At 46.3% G+C, this 13568-nt stretch overlaps 1 protein-coding gene across 1 annotated transcript in view; it reads left to right on the top strand.

Annotated features, from left to right (window-relative positions):
* The window catches only part of GAREM2 (GRB2 associated regulator of MAPK1 subtype 2), a 93764-nt gene that overhangs the window by 53140 nt on the left and 27056 nt on the right, over window positions 1-13568 (top strand). The gene's annotated exons all lie outside the window — the stretch shown is intronic.

Here is a 13568-nt window from a genome sequence, read left to right as displayed (position 1 = left end):
CTATCATCCACTAGTCACTGTTGTCTCCTGCACTAGGCCAGCTATAATCCACTAGTCACTGTTGTCTCCTGCACTAGGTCAGCTATCTTTCACTAGTTACTGTTGTCTCCTGCACTCGGCCAGCTATCTTTCACTAGTCACTGTTGTCTCCTGCACTAGGCCAGCTATCTTTCACTAGTCACTGTTGTCTCCTGCACTAGGCCAGCTATCATTCACTAGTCACTGTTGTCTCCTGCACTAGGTCAGCTATCATCCACTAGTTACTGTTGTCACCTGCCCTAGGCCAGCTATCATCCACTAGTCACTGTTGTCTCCTGCACTAGGCCAGCTATCATTCACTAGTCACTAGTGTCTCCAGCACTAGGCCAGCTATCATCCACTAGTCACTGTTGTCTCCTGCACTAGGCCAGCTATCATCCACTAGTCACTGTTGTCTCCTGCACTAGGTCAGCTATCATCCACTAGTCACTGTTGTCACCTGCCTTAGGCCAGCTATCATCCACTAGTCACTGTTGTCTCCTGCACTAGGCCAGCTATCTTTCACTAGTCACTGTTGTCTCCTGCACTAGGCCAGCTTTCTTCCACTAGTCACTGTTGTCTCCTGCCCTAGGCCAGCTATCATCCACTAGTCACTGTTATCTCCTGCCTTATGCCAGCTATTTTCCACTAGTCACTGTTGTCTCCTGCACTAGGCCAGCTATCTTTCACTAGTCACTGTTGTCTCCTGCACTAGGCCAGCTTTCTTCCACTAGTCACTGTTGTCTCCTGCCCTAGGCCAGCTATCATCCACTAGTCACTGTTGTCTCCTGCACTAGGCCAGCTATCATCCACTAGTCACTGTTGTCTCCTGCACTAGGCCAGCTATCATTCACTAGTCACTGTTGTCTCCTGCACTAGGCCAGCTATCATTCACTAGTCACTGTTGTCTCCTGCACTAGGCCAGCTATCATCCACTAGTCACTGTTGTCACCTGCCTTAGGCCAGCTATCATCCACTTGTCACTGTTGTCTCCTGCACTAGGCCAGCTATCTTTCACTAGTCACTGTTGTCTCCTGCACTAGGCCAGCTTTCTTCCACTAGTCACTGTTGTCTCCTGCCCTAGGCCAGCTATCATCCACTAGTCACTGTTATCTCCTGCCCTATGCCAGCTATTTTCCACTAGTCACTGTTATCTCCTGCCCTAGGCCAGCTATCATCCACTAGTCACTGTTGTCTCCTGCACTAGGTCAGCTATCTTTCACTAGTCACTGTTGTCTCCTGCACTAGGCCAGCTATCTTTCACTAGTCACTGTTGTCTCCTGCACTAGGCCAGCTATCTTTTACTAGTCACTGTTGTCTCCTGCACTAGGCCAGCTATCATTCACTAGTCACTGTTGTCTCCTGCACTAGGTCAGCTATCATCCACTAGTCACTGTTGTCACCTGCCTTAGACCAGCTATCATCCACTAGTCACTGTTGTCTCCTGCACTAGGCCAGCTATCATTCACTAGTCACTGTTGTCTCCAGCACTAGGCCAGCTATCATCCACTAGTCACTGTTGTCTCCTGCACTAGGCCAGCTATCATCCACTAAACCCTGTTGTCTCCTGCACAAGGTCAGCTATCATCCACTAGTCACTGTTGTCACCTGCCTTAGGCCAGCTATCATCCACTAGTCACTGTTGTCTCCTGCACTAGGCCAGCTATCTTTCACTAGTCACTGTTGTCTCCTGCACTAGCCCAGCTTTCTTCCACTAGTCACTGTTGTCTCCTGCCCTAGGTCAGCTATCATCCACTAGTCACTGTTGTCTCCTGCCCTAGGCCAGCTATCATCCACTAGTCACTGTTGTCTCATGCCCTAGGCCAGCTATCTTCCACTAGTCACTGTTGTCTCCTGCACTAGGCCAGCTATCATCCACTAGTCACTGTTGTCTCCTGCCCTAGGCCAGCTATCATCCACTAGTCACTGTTGTCTCCTGCACTAGGTCAGCTATCTTTCACTAGTCACTGTTGTCTCCTGCACTAGGCCAGCTATCTTTCACTAGTCACTGTTGTCTCCTGCACTAGGCCAGCTATCATTCACTAGTCACTGTTGTCTCCTGCACTAGGTCAGCTATCATCCACTAGTCACTGTTGTCACCTGCCTTAGGCCAGCTATCATCCACTAGTCACTGTTGTCTCCTGCACTAGGCCAGCTATCTTTCACTAGTCACTGTTGTCTCCTGCACTAGCCCAGCTTTCTTCCACTAGTCACTGTTTTCTCCTGCCCTAGGTCAGCTATCATCCACTAGTCACTGTTGTCTCCTGCCCTAGGCCAGCTATCATCCACTAGTCACTGTTGTCTCCTGCCCTAGGCCAGCTATCTTCCACTAGTCACTGTTGTCTCCTGCACTAGGCCAGCTATCATCCACTAGTCACTGTTGTCTCCTGCCCTAGGCCAGCTATCTTCCACTAGTCACTGTTGTCTCCTGCACTAGGTCAGCTATCTTCCACTAGTCACTGTTGTCTACAGCACTAGGCCAGCTATCATCCACTAGTCACTGTTATCTCCTGCCCTATACCAGCTATTTTCCACTAGTCACTGTTGTCTCCTGCCCTAGGCCAGCTATCATCCACTAGTCACTGTTTTCTCCTGCCCTAGGCCAGCTATCATCCACTAGTCACTGTTGTCTCCTGCCCTAGGCCAGCTATCTTCCACTAGTCACTGTTGTCTCCTGCCCTAGGCCAGCTATCATCCACTAGTCACTGTTGTCTCCTGCCCTAGGCCAGCTATCTTCCACTAGTCACTGTTGTCTCCTGCCCTAGGCCAGCTATCATCCACTAGTCACTGTTGTCTCCTGCCCTATTCCAGCTATCATCCACTAGTCACTGTTGTCTCCAGCCCTAGGCCAGCTATCTTCCACTAGTCACTGTTGTTTCCTGCCCTAGGCCAGCTATCATCCACTAGTCACTGTTGTCTCCTGCACTAGGTCAGCTTTCTTCCACTAGTCACTGTTGTCTCCTGCCCTAGGCCAGCTATCATTCCCTAGTCACTGTTGTCTCCTGCACTAGGCCAGCTATCATCTACTAGTCACTGTTGTCTCCTGCCCTAGGCCAGCTATCATCTACTAGTCACTGTTGTCTCCTCCACTAGGCCAGCTATCATCCACTAGTCACTGTTGTCTCCTGTACTAGGCCAGCTTTCTTCCACTAGTCACTCTTGTCTCCTGCCCTAGGCCAGCTATCATCCACTAGTCACTGTTGTCTCCTGCACTAGGCCAGCTATCATCCACTAGTCACTGTTGTCTCCTGCATTAGGCCAGCTATCATCCACTAGTCACTGATGTCTCCTGCACTAGGCCAGCTTTCTTCCACTAGTCACTGTTGTCTCCTGCCCTAGGCCAGCTATCATCCACTAGTCACTGTTATCTCCTGCCTTATGCCAGCTATTTTCCACTAGTCACTGTTGTCTCCTGCACTAGGCCAGCTATCTTTCACTAGTCACTGTTGTCTCCTGCACTAGGCCAACTTTCTTCCACTAGTCACTCTTGTCTCCTGCCCTAGGCCAGCTATCATCTACTAGTCACTGTTGTCTCCTGCCCTAGGCCAGCTATCTTCCACTAGTCACTGTTGTCTCCTGCCCTAGGCCAGCTATCATCCACTTGTCACTGTTGTCTCCTGCCCTATGCCAGCTATCATCCACTAGTCACTGTTGTCTCCTGCCCTAGGCCAGCTATCTTCCACTAGTCACTGTTGTCTCCTGCCCTAGGCCAGCTATCATCCACTAGTCACTGTTGTCTCCTGCACTAGGTCAGCTTTCTTCCACTAGTCACTGTTGTCTCCTGCCCTAGGCCAGCTATCATCCACTAGTCACTGTTGTCTCCTGCACTAGGCCAGCTATCATCTACTAGTCACTGTTGTCTCCTGCCCTAGGCCAGCTATCATCTACTAGTCACTGTTGTCTCCTCCACTAGGCCAGCTATTATCCACTAGTCACTGTTGTCTCCTGCACTAGGCCAGCTTTCTTCCACTAGTCACTCTTGTCTCCTGCCCTAGGCCAGCTATCATCCACTAGTCACTGTTGTCTCCTGCACTAGGCCAGCTATCATCCGCTAGTCACTGTTGTCTCCTGCACTAGGCCAGCTATCATCCACTAGTCACTGTTGTCTCCTGCACTAGGTCAGCTATCTTTCACTAGTCACTGTTGTCTCCTGCACTAGGCCAGCTATCTTTCACTAGTCACTGTTGTCTCCTGCACTAGGCCAGCTATCTTTCACTAGTCACTGTTGTCTCCTGCACTAGGCCAGCTATCTTCCACTAGTCACTGTTGTCTCCAGCACTAGGCCAGCTATCATCCACTAGTCACTGTTATCTCCTGCCCTATACCAGCTATTTTCCACTAGTCACTGTTGTCTCCTGCCCTAGTCCAGCTATCATTCACTAGTCACTGTTTTCTCCTGCCCTAGGCCAGCTATCATCCACTAGTCACTGATGTCTCCTGCACTAGGCCAGTTTTCTTCCACTAGTCACTGTTGTCTCCTGCACTAGGCCAGCTATCATCCACTAGTCACTGTTGTCTCCTGCACTAGGCCAGCTATCATCTACTAGTCACTGTTGTCTCCTGCCCTAGGCCAGCTATCTTCCACTAGTCACTGTTGTCTCCTGCCCTAGGCCAGCTATCATCCACTAGTCACTGTTGTCTCCCGCCCTAGGCCAGCTATCATCCACTAGTCACTGTTGTCTCCTGCACTAGGACAGCTATCATCCACTAGTCACTGTTGTCTCCTGCCCTAGGCCAGCTATTATCCACTAGCCACTGTTGTCTCCTGCCCTAGGCCAGCTATCTTCCACTAGTCACTGTTGTCTCCTGCACTAGGCCAGCTATCATCCACTAGTCACTGTTGTCTCCTGCCCTAGGCCAGCTATCATCCACTAGTCACTGTTGTCTCCTGCCCTAGGCCAGCTATCATCCACTAGTCACTGTTGTCTCCTGCCCTAGGCCAGCTATCATCCACTAGTCACTGTTGTCTCCTGCCCTAGGCCAGCTATCATCCACTAGTCACTGTTGTCTCCTGCCCTGGGTCAGCTATCATCCACTAGTCACTGTTGTCTCCTGCCCTAGGCCAGCTATCATCCACTAGTCACTGTTGTCTCCTGCCCTAGGCCAGCTATCTTCCACTAGTCACTGTTGTCTCCTGCACTAGGCCAGCTATCATCCACTAGTCACTGTTGTCTCCTGCCCTAGGCCAGCTATCATCCACTAGTCACTGTTGTCTCCTGCCCTAGGCCAGCTATCTTCCACTAGTCACTGTTGTCTCGTGCCCTAGGCCAGCTATCATCCACTAGTCACTGTTGTCTCCTGCCCTAGGCCAGCTATCATCCACTAGTCACTGTTGTCTCCTGCCTTAGACCAACTATCATCCACTAGTCACTGTTGTCTCCTGCCCTAGGCCAGCTATCTTCCACTAGTCACTGTTGTCTCCTGCCCTAGGCCAGCTATCATCCACTAGTCACTGTTGTCTCCTGCCCTAGGCCAGCTATCTTCCACTAGTCACTGTTGTCTCCTGCCCTAGGCCAGCTATCATCCACTAGTCACTGTTGTCTCCTGCCCTATGCCAGCTATCATCCACTAGTCACTGTTGTCTCCTGCCCTAGGCCAGCTATCTTCCACTAGTCACTGTTGTCTCCTGCCCTAGGCCAGCTATCATCCACTAGTCACTGTTGTCTCCTGCACTAGGTCAGCTTTCTTCCACTAGTCACTGTTGTCTCCTGCCCTAGGCCAGCTATCATCCACTAGTCACTGTTGTCTCCTGCACTAGGCCAGCTATCATCTACTAGTCACTGTTGTCTCCTGCCCTAGGCCAGCTATCATCTACTAGTCACTGTTGTCTCCTGCACTAGGCCAGCTATCTTCCACTAGTCACTGTTGCTGCCCTATTGTTGAAAAACAACATTTAGACATAAATTTGACTGCAGCCCTAAGGGTTAATTTTTTTTTGCAGGGAACCCACATTGTTGCAACAAACTAATGGTAGTTGTGGCTGTTAGCCAGTTTGTATGGTAGTGAATAGGGAAAGGAGGTGATGGGGTTTTGGTGTGAGAGCCCAGACACCTATCTTCTTAAACTCACTACATATATGTTGACTAGAATTTCCATTTCACAAGTAGATAGGTTATAAACAACTGTAATATGGAGTTATTTATATTTTTATTATTAAGATGATGATGATTGTGTATTTGTATGGTGTCACAGATTCTGTAGCTCATACAATACAAGAATACAAAAATGCCAAAAATGAGAACAGTATAGATAATAACATGTACATGGGAACTGAAAAACACAATAATAAATGCATGGATGCAATGAACGGAACAAACTGCACGACATACAGAAAGGATCCTGCATAAGACATGATGTGGACAAACAAGGGTAGAGACTGGACAGACGTGAGACACAGGGCAGAGGGAGGGGGGACACAGGGCAGAGGGAGGGGGGACACAGGGCAGAGGGAGGGGGGACACAGGGCAGAGGGATGGGGGACACAGGGCAGAGGGAGAGGGGACACAGGGCAGAGGGAGGGGGGACACAGGGCAGAGGGAGGGGGGACACAGGGCAGAGGGAGAGGGGACACAGGGCAGAGGGAGAGGGGACACAGGGCAGAGGGAGGGGGGACACATTGCAGAGGGAGGGGGGACACAGGGCAGAGGGAGGGGGGACACAGGGCAGAGGGATGGGGGACACAGGGCAGAGGGAGAGGGGACACAGGGCAGAGGGAGAGGGGACACAGGGCAGAGGGAGGGGGGACACAGGGCAGAGGGAGAGGGGACACAGGGCAGAGGGAGAGGGGACACAGGGCAGAGGGAGGGGGGACACATTGCAGAGGGAGGGGGGACACAGGGCAGAGGGAGGGGGGACACAGGGCAGAGGGAGGGGGGACACAGGGCAGAGGGAGGGGGGAAGGGGAGACAATTTTCTCAGGACACAATAATGACACATCTAATTAGACGTCACTAATGACGTCTTATTACTGTGTTATTTATAACTTGTGTGGTGACTGAGGTCCGTCCTACCCCCTCCCATGTTTAGCTGCACCCTCGCCATGGCAACCAGAGCAATAACAGGTACCTCTCCAAATTATGTATGTGTCGTTAACCAATAACTGATCAATAACTAGGGTCGAACTCTGTTTTGTGTGACTGACAGGGAATGATGTCACGTGACCCTTGGCAGTCACAGCAGTAACCCAGGTCACATGTCTGAACTTTGCAATTTTGAAACAAACATCGGAGTAGAAATGAGCCAGCGTTTGGTTAAACCCATATTACACATGGTACCAGATACATGGTAATATAAATGTCCTATATGAATACAAAGCAAAAAGACAGATGTCAGCTAACCTTATCACTTTATATACGTGTGTATCTAGCAAAGTGAAAACATGAGGTATTTTCTCAAAACATTTAAGCCTGCATCCCAACTAGATTCACACACATATATGCAGTGGTAAGGACAAGCGCTGACAACAAATGTCATTGTGTTCTGGACTTTACAATTTACTTTACATTTCCTTGCAGTTACTGACACATCGGTGTTTACACAAGTCCCTTAAACTGTACAGTTTATCATTGTAGCTGTAGTCCTTCATATCAGTATACTGTACTAATAATATTAGCAGAGCATAATTTATGTGTTCCATGTATCTCGAAAAACCCTTAGAATGTCAAACAGGTCTATATTCTCAGGGAGTGACCATCACATAATACGTGGTTTGGGTGGATAGGTGGCATAGCCTAATTTGTCCCAATTTTTTGTAGTTGGGAATGTGGGAAATTATCATCAGAATTTTTAATCTGAAGTTTAAAACACAAATCAGATTTTAGATTTCACATTTGAAAACATGCTTTTGTTCACTGTAAATTACAATAAAGTTTTAGATAGCATGCCAAAACTAATATAAGATAGATGACTAATTTAGCCACATTTGCATCCCTCTCTTTGCACCGTGAATTCGGCGGCCTCTGTGCCGAAACGCTCACAGCCCCAGAAAGAGGTAACATGAGGCCATAGTTATACGTCATGTGGACTGATCTTTTTTCCCAGGACTGATATTTCCTTGCTCATATCACTGTCTACATGGGGGCTGGTTTACAACTGCGCCGGTATTTTAAGGACTCTGAGATCATTCCTTTTGAGTGTGGACTTAATGAGCATTTTTCTGAGTGTTTCATCCTGACATTGAATCACCCTAATGAATTAATAATGTGAAATGTATCCAGAGCAGGATGGGCTGACGTTCAGAGAGAGGTTGCGAGGCGCAGAGGAGAACGTGTTAACCTCACTCACCATCCCCATTCATAAAGCTGTCCTGCTCAGATAAATAGGTCTGTGTGTCATACATCCTCAGCCGGCAGACTGCGCAGAGGCTCATTCACAAGACCCCGCTGCACATCTGGTCTGGATTCCTTTGCAAATCCTAGCACCGTGCAAGAGTCCTTGTGACTGATCCCGTATACTGAACACGCTCACGGGCACATGTATGCATTGTCTCATGTACACTTATATAGTACACCATATTCTAAACCTAGGCCTAGCGTTAATTACGTTTCAATCTGGCTGTGTTCCTGATTGACTTTCAGTTATACAAAATTGCTCTGACCTTTGCTTTGAACCTGACCATTTTTGTTGAATTGTGATTGACTATGGGTTGTCTCTTCCTGTTTCTATGGTTTCCTATCTGACCTACCAGTGAGTATCTGGGGCTTTGTGTTTAAGACTTGGGGGCATCTGAGTACTGGTAAGGGAAAGGGAGCTGCTATAGGTGAAAACAGAGTTAACCTGTTCCCAGGTGTTATCATGGGGGTTTGTGGGTCAGAGAATCATATCAGGTTTTTTTTCATAAAGACAGTAAGATTTAAGTTAAATTTAAAAGATGACTTATATACAGTATATTTTAACAATAGCCTTCCTGCCCACGTGTAGCAAAGCTCCATACTCTGTAGGAGACATCCCTGCTGGTGCCTTTAGCAGTCACTTTAGGAGAGAGAGGAAGAGGTTTGAAAAGAAACTTTAGGCTTTGCATGGGCGTCTGATTGAACAGCTGCTTGTCCAATCAACAACTATCAGGGGAAAGGCCTGGAAAATTGTATCCAAATGTAAAGAGTCAGCAATTTTGCAATTAAAAATTTGCAAGACACACACACAATTTTAGGGGTAGGATTGTGTAGACGGATAGATAGTATCATATCTGAACATGATAGCTAGACATATTATACAAGTTAACCCGTGCATGATACTCATGCATTCTAGTCAAATCAAGCTACTTAAGGTGTTAAAAAGGTTCTTGTCATCTTCATCGCCACACACACACACGCCGCTAGGCTTTTATATATTAGATAATGCTAAGAATTTAGTAGGTCAGTGTAGTATATAACTCCACCCAGCAGGTGGCGCTGCAGCTTGAGCACTCTGTCACCCAGTAGTTTTTTCCACACACACACACACACACACACAAACACTAACACACGCCGCTAGGCTTTTATATATTAGATAATATAGAGCCCAAATCACCAGTATAAAATACACCTCCTACACCCAACACATAATATAACACTGTGGGTGCCTTGAACAGAAATTAAGAGCTAAATTGATATGACAATCTCTAGTGCAGGGACAAAATAGGGACTGCCCAGTGCAGGGCTACGTTCTCCGGTTCCCGGGGTACATTTATTTTTGTTGCCTCCGGGGAACAGGGCACCCAGGATTTATCCAGCCTTGATCTTGGGGCTGGGGTTCTTCTAGTAAGTGGGGGAGGCTTCTTTGGGTAAATATAGTCCAAGGGTGGAAATTTCCGTTAACAAAAAATACTCACATTACTTAGCTGTCTAAACGGAGCAGTATTTGTTCCAAATAAGTTTTTAATAGCAGTACAACGCGCCATGAATTAATGTATTATTTTATGTATCAGTTCCATGCTCCCCTCCGCCCTCCACAGAACAATAATCTCCACTTCTAAGACACCTGTCAGCTCTCTTCTCATTCTGATCCAATCAATATCACTTAGCTGGTAAAACCTTAACCTCTAATTTTCTCCCAGTCATCACCTTAATTGATGAGACTGAGGTTTTTTTTTGTTGTCAATCCACATTGTGTAAAGCGGAGGTACCAAAAATTGAGATAAACTTTCTCATGCATATATGTATCTAAACAATATTTAATTTAATTAATATTTTTTATTTTTCGATTCAAAATCCCAAAACATTTACATATACTTAAATATTTTTTAATATTTATATTTCTACCACAGCTAGATCTCTCTGTCTCGCTCTATATAAATTTTGTGCTCCAGTACGTTATCTTCCTCAACTAGTAGGATCAAAAAATATTAAAACACTATATAAACTCTCCCCAATTCCCAACCATAAATGTTCGTTACATAATAACACCGTGTAAAATGACTTGCAAGACATTTATTGGGGATTATTGTGCTGCCCTCAGAACTCAATGAAATTTAAATTTTGTTTTGTATAATTGTTTTACTTTACTTTATGTCCAACATTGGACCAATCTGACTGAGATTTATAGCTCCATTAAGGGAGTGAGATGAATTGCTGATTACTTTACCAAATACTCCTGCTCCAATAGCTATTTCCCGAGTGTTTAGGATGTGACGACATGGCGGACAGGGACCATGTGGCAGCGCGGATTGAGTGAGACTTCAGGTTGATCACATGAATCTCGTAGCGTGTGTATTTAATTGGTGCCCGCGGACAGATGCCCCCAACCTATAACTTGTATATATCACATTCTTCAGCCACCTTGCTAAGGTAGTTTTCCCGGCTTTCCTCTTGTTAAAAATTTGCAGGAAAAGATTGTCTTCCCAAAGTCATGATTTTTTTTTTTAAAGATAAAACAATACAGCCTCTGGAAATCCAAATTATGGAATTTGCTTTGCGTCTCTTTTGTTTGGTTGGAAAAGAGGGAAGTGGTAGAACTTCCTGGTTCACGTTTGGAACTTTTGGAATGAAGGATGGAACGCTACTAGTCAGAAGATGATCTTGAAAGACTTTCATGTACGTTTCCCTGCCGGAGTGTGGCTGTCTCTGGCTGGCTGGATGTGACAGCTTTTAGAAGAGCCATGGTCTAGTGGAAGCTTATTATAGGGTTCAAAGTCAAATCCCACATATAGAAGGGACACTAATGGAGTTCTGACTGCCTTTAAAGCTTCTCTATCAACTGGTCTGCAGAAATGCTCTTCTCCAGGACGGTATTGAAAGAAGATATAGAACACCGAGTCTCAAACCATTATCAAACCCATTGTGAAGAACCTATAAGAAGACAGGTTCTGCAAAGGACACTGTCTTCTCTTTACACCAGGTATAAAACTACTTCTTGCCTGAGGGCAGCTGGGGAATTTCTGTAATAAAATCAGTGTTATAGATATAGGGCCTGATGATTCATCTGCAGAGGTAAGACCGTTTGGGAGCCATATTTTGTGCTAAATATCTCTGTGCACGTTCAGAGGGGGACCTGACGCCAAAGAAGCAAGTTCATGCAATTCATGATGGACCGCCAATGACACTTACGACTTCCCACATTTTGAAGGGTGGAATCGAGACGGGTAGAGGCGGGTGAACGCGGGCGATGTACCGTAAGGGCAGCCGATGCGGCTGATTCAAGTATTGGGTATCTCTTAAGTTCCGTTTTCTTTATCCGTATCATTTGCAGCATCTACAGGGCAGTTGTCAGTGCCGGCTGATAGTGATGACTGTCACGGCGTAGTCTTTGTATTAAACACTACACGTGTGCGTGCCAGTAGATAGCACAGTACATGTGTGTACAAGGAAGATAGATACAAGGAAGATAGACTATAAAAATGCAACTTGTTTATCAAATATTTTTAGTACTGATTATAGTATTATGAATTGTTCATTTGTTTTATAAAACATTTTGTGTGTCCGCATCCTGATGGGATGTTATACTGCAAATATGTAGGTGCGTATCCCGCACTGGGCTCTGTCCGTCTGCGTACGACAAGGAGCGTTTACCCAGAGCGCACTGATACCGAAATAAAGACTTATTTTAACATCTGCTTGTATTTGAATATAGTGGGAGCTGCGCTCCAGCCCCGAGCTCGCCCGGGGGGATGAATCAGGCCCATAATGTTCAATAACACTATTTCTATTAGGCTATATATCCATATAATGGGGCAGCACGGTGGCTCAGTGGTTATCACCTCTGCCTCACAGCACTGGGGTCATGAGTTCAATTCCCGACCATGGCCTTATCTGTGTGGAGTTTGTATGTTCTCATCGTGTTTGCGTGGGTTTCCTCCGGGTGCTCCAGCCTCCTCCCACACTCCAAAAACATACTGGTAGGTTAATTGGCTGCTATCAAAATTGACCCTAATCTGTGTCTGTGTATGTTGAGGAATTTAGACTGTAAGCTCCAATGGGGCAGGGACTGATGTGATGTGAGTTCTCTGTACAGCGCCACGGAATTAGTGGCGCTATATAAATAAATGATGATGATGATGATGATAATTGCCTAAATGACAATAGTTGCATCACATTTATCATGATCACAATATGAAATCACCACATTCACAATATGGAGGTATAAAGGGTAATTCATAAAGACAATGCTGCTACAAAACCTTTTCTCTGTGGCCTTTTATAGCCGATCTGCTCCCCGGCTCCTGGATGAACGCCCAGCCAGATAGAAGCCTGTGACTCTATGTGCCACTGACACTGGAGGAACCCTTGTATTTCGGGAAAGCAGAGTCAGAGGATGTGAGCTCAGTAACATTCGATATTTACTCCGGAAGGAAGACAAACGATAGCCTGAATTATTACAGCCTGAATCCCCAGAGCAGGGAGCTGGCTAATTGCTGGATCAGGTAGATGGAGAGTGTAGGGTCACGGAAACATAGTGCACAAAGATTGTATATTATACCACTACATTCTGCATTATACAGTCCTCCCACAAGCCCCAATAAAGACTTAACAAGGGAACAGTACCCATGTGTGTCTGCACATATTATCCTTCAGGGTCAGAGTCTTAAATCTGGGCAGAAGGTGGTTGTTTCCTGACAATAAGGGTTCTGGATGTTTACACATCACCAGGAGAACATGATCCAATATCAATATGATAAATCTAATTCCAGAACAAAGGAAACACTCTAAAACTGATGATTGTGGTGGAAGTGTAAGAAATGTTATGTTACTGAAGGAGTAGTAGATACAGGGAACTGACGCCCAGCACTTGTGTCAGGACCGTGATACAGGCAGGTCTATCTGGAGAATAAACCACTCTTACACCCTGTGAAATTAATGTCACCCACTTTGGATGACTTATCGGTTTCGAATGAAAATGATCCTCTCTGCTCGTTGCACCCACCAGCCTCTTATATCATCGGACTCGCTGAGTTACCACATCTTTGTCTTATATATTTGTGAATGTTACCAATAGATCTGATGGGAATAACCTTGGGCCTGATTCATCAAGGTACGCAAACGCATACGCATCTGTTTCATACTTTGAGTGACGCAAACCGTTATATTTGCGTTGGAGTTTGAGATTGAGTTGACTTTGAGTGCCGTATCTGCTCTGTT

This window comes from Mixophyes fleayi, chromosome 3, assembly GCF_038048845.1.
Source record: "Mixophyes fleayi isolate aMixFle1 chromosome 3, aMixFle1.hap1, whole genome shotgun sequence".
Lineage (NCBI taxonomy): Eukaryota > Metazoa > Chordata > Amphibia > Anura > Limnodynastidae > Mixophyes > Mixophyes fleayi.
Note: the sequence above shows the minus strand (reverse complement) of the source record. Positions and strands in the feature narration are given on the sequence as shown.